This window comes from Lactuca virosa, chromosome 4 (genome assembly GCF_052849685.1).
Source record: "Lactuca virosa cultivar CGN04683 chromosome 4, Lactuca_virosa_CGN04683_v6, whole genome shotgun sequence".
NCBI lineage: Eukaryota > Viridiplantae > Streptophyta > Magnoliopsida > Asterales > Asteraceae > Lactuca > Lactuca virosa.
Genome location: NC_136429.1, coordinates 129707802 through 129718137, shown reverse-complemented (window position 1 = coordinate 129718137; position 10336 = coordinate 129707802).

The following is a 10336-nucleotide window of genomic DNA, read 5'->3' as shown; positions in this document are numbered from 1 at the left end:
GGCGTATGTAGTCAAGATGGGATCTGTTCCTCTTATTCGTTGAGAGTTAGACATCTAAGGCCTGATGTAAAGTTGAACACTTATATGAGATTGACTGCGATCCATATCTCATGTTCAACATGATGTCTGTAGCAAAGAGATAACTGATAAACTTACCTTACTCACCAATTGTAGCCTTGGGGCTTCTGGGGAATTGGGCGTTGTTGGAATGGAACTATGTCATATGTTGTCGGGGGGAAGTTAAATGTTGCTAGACGTTCACCAATGTCTATATCAATTTGATATTAGTCTTGCGCATGTGGGAGATTGAAAGATCTAGTATGCTCAAGAGTCATATTAAAATGATATTCCTAAATAACATATGATCCTAAGGGTCACACTAACAACAACTTGATACAAATGATTATTTATTATAACTTGATTTTAATAAATTTTTCAGGCCTTGAAATCAAGGATCCGAACCAGTGATCAAACAAACAACAATCAAACAAAATTAGAATGGAGTAGAAGAAGATTAAACCAAGCTTTGCACATGTTTATATCAAAGAAACGTCAAGTACAACTTGGACACACACACAATGGACCGTAAACTCTATCACTCGACAACAACCACTGACAGACTCTGACACGCCCTATATATAGGGGAAAGGCTAGTCGTAATCAGGTTTACGGTCGTAAACCTGTTTACGGCCGTAAACAGACTCATGGCCGTAAACATATCCAAACAACTCTATTACATTACAAAAGACCCATTAAGACCTATACAACAGATAGCCTAGCCCAAACCATAAACTAGACCCTTCAATCTCCCCCTTGGTTTGAGGCTAGCTCTGACTTAGTCCTTTTCAACGATAAGCACATCGGACCCCCCCCCATCGCGCCACTCCACATCTCTTTTGTGATGATCTCTACAACCATTGACGTGTATTCTTTAGCAGCACTCTTGAAGATCTCTTCAGCCACTTTGATCTGATGATGAGCCAAATGATGAATATCCCACTTTCCGAATTGAAGTAGGTCTCTTTTGTCGAACAGGCGAAAGCAACCATCTTGAAACTTAATGACGGCAGACGCAGTGGTTTCATCATACACCCAGTAAAGCATATTCGCAAGAGATCCATCACATAAGTTCTGCAACACATGAATCTGCCTAACTTGGTTGGTCGGTGGCCACATCACAGTCTGGAAAGGCGTATTTGTCTTGGGATCCAGTATGTCAGGGAATATTTTAATGATAGACCCAACAGTCTTCATGTTAGGAAATCCCTTCTTTACTTGGTTCTCCAAATAAAGCTTGAAATGAGTTGCCCGTGGATCACCTGATGGATTTGCAAATAGAGCATTGGATAATTCTGAAAGATCAACCCTTGTCCATGAACTGAAATCATGGAAGTCTTAATAATACTCCACGTTTGAGCTTTTGCATCTCACTATCGACATATTTAACCTGTCATAAAAGCCCCATGAGATAATTCCTGATCTATCACCGTACTCGTGTCCAAATGTTTTCTTTTCAAGATCAGTGACGGTGACTTTGGGTTGATCTCCAGGAGCGTTCTGATCTGAGCTCTTCTAGAACAATAGTTGCTTTTTCTTGTCGGATGCTGCTAATTTGGCGCGTTTTAGTGCAACAACGTTGGGTGCTTTAACTGGTTCTTTTTCAAAACGGTCAACGATCCGAGTTCTTCTTTCAGTGGGCGGGTTAACAGGGGGATCTTGAGATGACTGGCGAACATTGAATTCTTGAACGGATGATTTGAACTTGTCGCCAAGTTCCTCTGCCAGTTTCTTCTTCAAGTCAAAGTAGCTTGCAGTTAAGGTTCCCAGGTGTGTTTGCAGATCAGAGATTTGCATTGATTTCAGAGTCTTATCTGCTTCAAGATCTGTAACACGAATGTTAAGCTGAGCTTTTTCGGCTTCAAGATCAGCTACACGAATATCAAGCTCAATGTTTTTCTGGTTTAGCACGCCGATCTCCTTTCTAAGTTCGTGTATGGTGGAATCATCCTCTCCTGAGTGGCTTTCCTCTATAGAAATTCCTTTAGCGCGGGAGGAAGGCACTAAGCTTTGTTGTTGGGCCAGATGCATAGCAAGCCTCACAGAGGCAGCATCATGAAAAGGCCTAGGAGGAGATGATCCCGGGGGAGCTGATGAACCACCAACTTCAGAAATGGTGCTTGGTCCTTCGTGGAATGGTACAGATGAAACAGAAGCAAGAGAAGTTGTTGGATTAGTTGTTGGTTGAGTCTGATGGCCTTGAGATAGTTCTGGAATGAATACTCCCTGTCTCGGATCACGTCTTCTCCTATTGAACGGAGACTGGGAGGTCAGAGTCGTCAATGGTTCACTCACAGGTGGCTCAGAAGTAGGAATAACATCCTCAAGGGGAGGAATCCCTGAAGTTGTCTCCATAGGAGCTGTAGTGTCAGCCATTTGGTTGGAAGAAAGAGGCGTTGTTTCAAGAACATCTTCTGTATCCCTTATCTCCGTTGTTGGATCAGCAACATCACGGATACTGTCAAAAAACGAGTCAAGGTCTTCATTGGACAAGAGGTTATCATTTCCTCCAAAATTCAAAGAAATGTCATCCTTGTCATAACCTGAAAGATCAAAATCATTAAACGAATCATCATCATCTCCTTCTTTTTCAGTTGCATCCTCCATCGTTCCCTCATTGTAGTCACTCTCAACATGCACAGATTGCAAGTTATGCTCTTCTGCCACTATAGCAACAGGTGTAACTACATTATCTTCTTGATCTGATACATGAATAACATCTTCTTCAGAAATGAAATCGTCTTCAGAAATTACGCGGTCTGAAGACTCATGAGACTCAGATGCCTCGCTTGAATCGGCAAACATACCAAACTACACTAGGGGATACTTTGCTTGAAAAGTAACTTTTCCCCTTCGGTTTTGCTTGATTAGCCCGACAGTGTTTGGCCCAACAGACTTCATGTCAAGAGTTTCTCCTTCTTTAACCATCGCAGGAAATTACTCGTTGATGAACACTTGAATGAACCTTGGATACATCAAGAACTTGTCCCTTGTTTTTCCTTTGATGTTTACAGTCAGCTCGTCAAGGATGAACTTGGAGAAATTGAAATCCAGTCTCGCAGCAAGTGAAACGATGGCAACTGTGTTTCTTAAAGAAATTTCATCCGCGCCAGATTTTCTTCCTGATTTGCAGCTCACAACGACATGAGCTAAGAACCTCCAATACGGTGGTAGCAGCTTCTTCATTGTCGGAGGAAAAACGCCTTCATAGCCCATCTTGTTAAGAAGTTCCTGAACTTGATCGGTTTCAATCTCGGTAGGGAAGGTAGATTGATCGTTCATTTTTAGAACGACCCTGATGAATTGTTCTGTTATGATGATTTTGCAACCCTTTACAGTAGCTTCAACAGATACAGATCCATCTTCTCCTTTCTTTACGTCAGCTGACCTCCAAAATTCTTTGATTAAGCCTTGATAAATTGTTGGATTCACAGTAAGAGCAGTGTTCAGGCAACATTCCTTTAAACCATGTATCATTGACTTGAACTCTCCATGAGCAACAGGAGGATCAGCCAAAAGAATTGCCAAGTTGTGACTGTCAGCGAATTTTAGATCTGCCATTTAAACCTGTACAAACCAAGCAAGTGAGAAAATAATATATTTAAACATTTAAGAATGGTGTTTTACTCTTGAAACAGTTTAATTAGGCTTTTAAAGTAAACTAATGAAGAAAAATCAAATTTTTGATGACCAAAACTGAGTTTACGGTCAAAGGGAGTTCACGGCCGTAAACAGACAATGACCGTGAATAGCTCATTGACCGTAAACAGTCAATGACCGTAAACAACCATTGACCGTAAACAATCAACAGCCGTAAACAGCCATTGACCGTAAACAGGCTGGCTGTAAACTGGCTGGCCGTAAACTCCGACAGTTCGTTTTTCGACGATTGAACCCTCAATAAAGGTCGATTTGATGCGAGAATGGTATTATGAGGATCGAAAATAGCATACCTTCTGATACAAACGATCAAGTTCACGAAAAAAAACACGAATTTTTTTTTACAGAGAGAGAGAACAAGAGGGGTTTACGGCCGAGATAGATAAAATGCGGAGGAAAAGAAATCTCGGCTGGACATTCCTTCTTATATACCTGATCCAAAATCAATGGGCTACAATCCACAATGCATAAAATAAAGCCCAATAAAAATTTAAAGGCTTTTTTTTTTAAATAATGTATTTCGAGGACAAAAAAATAAAAATAAAATAAAGATAAAAATAAAATGAAACAAATTAAAAAAAACAAACTAAAAAATTATTATTATTTTTTTAAAAAGATTTTAGAATTTGAAAGAAAAAATGAAAATAAAATAAAAATAAAATTAAAAATAAAAACAAAATTGAAATTAAAATGAATTAACACTAATTTCATGTCAACTAACGCTAATAATATTTTTGTGATATTGGGATCAAGGTTGTTAGACAACCTTTATCCGCTTATCGACATTTCTACATTCATGTCCATGTCTGGTCGATCGCCGGTATTGTGGTCCACTTAAGCACGAAAAATTGTGACAAATTTTTGGACATGCTATAAGTGACAAGACAATTTGATCCTATGTTCCTAGATAATCTTCTTAAGGACCATTCAGCTGACGACGACCAAGAATATTGTTGTCCACCTAAATTAAGCAGCAAGATCTACAGACAACCTATAAATGTTCAATTTTAGTTGTACTAGAACGTGTTTCCCGCTTCCTGATATACCCTAATAATCAAGGACTTCCAGAATACTCCTTACTTCAGATGAGCAGACAGTTATTAAGGAAGAAGTCAGATTTAGAATGCATATTTTGTACACTCAGGTCAGATCTCTTCGAATCACGCAGACAGTGATACATATGACTAACTAGAGTTTAGATGGATTGAGAAGTAGAAGGTTGCATATGCTGTGTACCAGGTCGGATTGTTAATCACGCAAAGGAGACAACATATGGCTAATAGGTAGGAAGAATAGCATAGAAGAAGATGTAGAGAGACAGAGTTGCATATGTTGCAGTCCAGGTCGGATCTTTCGATCACACAGAGGAGGTAACATATGACTGACAGCAAGAAAGAAAGAAAATAATTTTCTACAGACCAAATTTATCGGAATTCCCCAGTTGCCCCGTCAATACCGGAATTAAGGACAAAGTCCGCACATCGAGGAAATTAATCCACGGTTCTAGATACAGATCATTTAATGTATCCCCAGATTCCCATGTATATCTCTCTGCTCAACCTACCCAAGCGTCGTACTGTCAGGCTAAGTGGAACTATCTAGATCAAGATTTGTCAGGTCTCTAAATTCCTTAAGTTCATCTGATCCTAGTCAAGTCCATTTTAAAAACTTTCGTGCCTACATGCGCATCGAACACAGAGCTTAGACAATTCAACTTTGGTACCTTACACATATTCAGATTGTCTGTTATCACATGATTATATCACTTCCCAACATATCACGTACAAACAAAAACTATCAGCAATATTTTTTTAATTTTTTGATTTTCTAATGTTTTTGGATTTTTCATATTTTCTGAAAAAGAAATAAAGCCGAAATAACACTATTTTTTGGATTTTGAATTTTTAAATTTTTGTTTGGTTTTTGTTTATTTCTCCCCATAAATTTGTGCATGGGAGAGAATGAAATTAAAATGCGCAAATTTAAACTAAAGCAAAAATTAGTCCTCAAAACGTATCATTTTCAAAAAGCTCACAAGCACATCGAATCGAGCTTTGTTAAACGGCTTTGTGAACAGATCCGCCACATTATTAGCAGTGGGAACCTGTTCCAGCTGAATGAGCGAACGCTCATAACAATCTCTGATGAAATGAATTTTGATGTCAATGTGCTTGGTTTTAGAATGTTGGACTGGATTTTTAGCAATCTGAATTGCAGCCTCATTATCACAAAAAATAGGGGTTTCTAGATAGTTCAAACCGTAATCCAACAGTTGATGTTGGATCCAGATAACTTGAGAACAACAAGCAAAGGCATCAACATATTCCGCTTCTGCTGTTGAGGTTGAGACGGTGTGCTGTTTCTTGCACTGCCACGACACCAGACGATCACCGAGAAATTGACACCCTCCTGAAGTTGATTTACTGTCAAGCTCACAGCCTCCATAATTACTGTCAGCAAAAGCATATAAATCAAATTCAGAATTTTTCGGATACCAAAGACCCAATTTTGGGTTGCCTTTGAGATACCGAAAGATGCTCTTGACAGCAATAAGATGTGAAAGTTTAGGATTGGCCTGATATCGAGCGCATTGACAAACTGCAAACATGATGTCTGGTCTGCTTGCAGTTAGATACATCAACGATCCGATCATCGATCTGTAGTCGGTATGATCTACGGGTTCGCCATCAGTATCCGGAGTCAGCAGGGGTCTTTCGGCCATCGGTGTCAATGCAGGTTTAGCATCTCGGAACCCGAACTTCTCTAGCATATCGTCCACATACTTGGCTTGATGGAGCAGGATTCCGGTTGACTTCTGTTGGACCTGAAGCCCCAAAAACATGGTCATTTCACCCAACGAACTCATCTCAAACCTCTTATTCATAACGCCTTCAAACTCATTGCATAGCTGCGGACTTTTAGACCCGAAGATAATTTCGTCAACATAGATCTGAACTAGAATCTGATCATTACCCACATGCTTGATGAACAAGCTTTGATCGATAGTGTCACGAGAATATCCATGCTCGAGCAAGTGCTTTGTGAGAGTTGCATACCACGCTCGAGGAGCTTGATGTAACACATACAACGCCTTGTCCAACTTGTAGACATGATTGGGAAACTTCGAGTTAACAAACCCAGGGGGTTGATCAACGTAGGTTTCTTCCTCTACCTTGCCATACATGAAGGCTGTCTTGACATCCATTTGGTAAACCGTGAAGTTCATGTAGGAAGCGTATGCAAGGAAGATAAGGATAGCCTCCAAGCGAGCCACCAGAGCATAAACCTCGGTGTAGTCAAGACCCTCGATCTGTCTAAACCCACGAACCACCAATCTCGCCTTATTGCGCACTATGACTCTGGAATCATCCTGCTTATTGCGATATACCCAGTGTGTGTCAAGAGACTTTTTGCCCTTAGGTAGTTCAACCAGCGTCCAAACCCCGAGCTTTTCAAATTGATTTAACTCTTCGTGCATAGCATCTACCCAGCTGGGCTCATTTAAAGCCATTTCAACATTCTTGGGCTCAATTTGAGAGATAAAGCAAGAATAGAGACATGTATTAACATCACCACTCTGATTTCTTGTTCTAACACCATCACCCAGCTGGCCAATGACATTTTCAATCGGATGATCGTGTTGAAGACGAGAAGGTATCTCCTGGCTGATGTCATTGAATGAAACGGGAAGATTGTAAATGTTGATAACTTCATCATTTGCCAAATGATCCACTTCAGATGAACCTATCTCGTTAGAAGGATCTGCCACAAACTCATTAGCAATTTGCTCAGGAAAGAGAAGTTCCATAAAAGTTTGAGTAGCAGCGGAAACATCTCTGGACATGAACTCTCTTTCAATAGGAGTAAGAGGTCTGGCATCAGCATCTGGAGTGTGTTGTTGACTTGGAGATTCTAGACAATTAATTGGAACAGATGACTCCACCGAAGGAATTGTAGAAGACACTATTAGCGGTCTGTAAACAACTTCAAGTACAGTCTTCGAACCAGAAGTAGAACCAGATAAACTATCTGAACACACATTAAACGATTTGAACAAAGATGTGTAATCAAACAGCCAATCAGGCCCCACTCTAGCATCCGTTTCATTCTCCTCCAACCAGCACACATCGAAGGATTCTACGATTTGCTTTGTTCTTTTTTTGTAGACCCTGTATGCAGTGTGAGCAGCATACCCCACAAAATAGTAGTCATCAGCTTTGGCATTGAACTTCGGGTTGGACTCCAGGTGAAGAAGGGTACAAGGGCAGCCAAATACGCGGAAGTGACTAACAGATGGCTTGTAACCAAATATAATTTCGTACGGAGTCTTCATCTGAGCTTTGTTGATCAGAGCACGATTTTGAACATAACATGATGTGTTGATCGCCTCAGCCCAAAAGAAAACTGGCAACTTTGAGTCACACAGCATCGTCCTTGCAGCGTCTTGCAATGTTCGATTCCTCCGTTCAGCAACACCGTTTTGTTGAGGCATGTGAACGAAACTATATTGACGCACGATTCCCTTTTCTGCGCAAAAGTGATCAAGAACCGCATTCTTGAATTCTGTTCCATTATCAGTTCGAAGCACCTTCACCCAGTTATTGGTTTGGTTCTCAATCATTATGATGAACTTCTTAATCAGATCAGATACCCCAACTTTGTTGGATAAGAAGAAGACCCACGTGAAACACGAGAAATCATCGATCACAACCAGACAGTATGAATTTCTGTTGATGCTTAGGACATTGACCAGACCAAATAAATCTATGTGCAATAATTGGAGCACCTGGCTGATTGAATTGACCTGTTTTGGCAGGTGTGGTTGTTGGGTTTTGAGGATTCTAACACTCCTTTGGTGTACATGCAACCCTATAAACCTTGGATCTATGTTTTCTCTATTATACATGCAAATATTAACTATTCCAAGGTTTCATCCTAACTAGCATATTATGAAGCACCTATACTACAAAGTTCTAGTTAGATGACATACCTTTTGATGTAGCTTGATGTCTTCAAGCTTTAAGAGCTTAGCCCCAATAGTGTGGAAGCCTCAAATGGAATCACAAATCACCAAAACACCTTGGAAGAACTTGAGAGAATATGTATGCACACTAAAATCAGCCCACTCTTATTTTCACACACTTGTGCCAATTTTGTGAGCCAAGGACCCCTTTATATATTATGGAGGATTAGGGTTGCATCCATGTAAACCCTAATACCCATGACCTTTCATTTACATAGGATCCATGGGTTAAAAGCTCCATGAACCATCCATGAAAGCTTAGCCCAACCTAAATGAACTTCGCCCATTCCATATATATAAGAGTCCATATTTAATTAGTTCTTTTTGATCACTTAATTAATTCTAAATTAATTCTTGATCAATACTAATTAAATAATATGATTCCATATTAATATATTAGAACTTATAATATATTAATATAAATCATAAATATACTATTCTCAAGAGACTATCCATATAAATTGTGCCGGTGAAGTGCAACCCAAATGGACCATGACGGGTCGGGTCAAGTACATACCAAATATAGTTATGGACTTAGACATTAATCCAATAGTCTCCCACTTGGATAAGTTTAAAACTATTATTGAGTATGACTTCAAAACCTAACTGGCAATCGTAGCTCTTAAAGCCGTTGTCGAACTCTGACCTTGTCAATGACTTGTCCATTAGATAAGGGATCATATATTCCTCCATTCTAGATATCATATGGACTGAGACATGGATTATTATCATTCTTTCTGTCCATTTGTTGTTTCCCGATTTTCGATTTATGATGACTGACTGATTGAACAAATCAAATCAGTCCTGGCTTGGCCAAGCACTCACATGTGTCATCGCTAAATCATCGAGGGGCCCACAGATATCGCTTTTATCCCGAAGGTAAAAGGAATGGATAAACTTCGACTCATATGGCTTGTTCTACTACTTGTTGAATCATACACAAAGGCACGTTTTATAACATCGAGTTACCAAATGCGTTTTCGTGCAATCAATGTATAACCAACTCATAGTAACAACTCATATCTCTAGGTTTGAAGAATATAAGATATTATCGTCTCATGATCACTCGTGATAAAATCCATGAAGTGATTCAAATGAGTGCGGGTTGAATCCAATACTCAGAACTTATGAGCACTCATGAGTGTTGTAGTACCACTTTGTCCACCAACTTGGACCTCTACAAACCAACCCATGACAGTCTTGATTCATATCTACTTCCAACGTATGACCGACTGTGGATGGTTTGAATAACTTAATCATTAAGGAAGAGCGACTTAGTTATTCTGGAAGTCAAAACATGCAAAGTGAAACACAAGAATAAATGAATCAAATATGGCATCAAACCCTATGAATATAAATAAACACTTTTATTTATCACCATACTGATTACTCATATTCATTGTTTCGCTTTTATCAACTTTATACTTGAATTAAAAACACTAGTTGTCCCATGCTCCAAGCATGTACACTATGTTTTTCTTAAACAATAGCTTTGCCATACACCAAGTATGCACTCTATGTTTGTCTATGGTCCTTACTTTGTGAAATAAACCAATTGAACATAATTTAATGATTCTAATTTCACACTCCCAAATC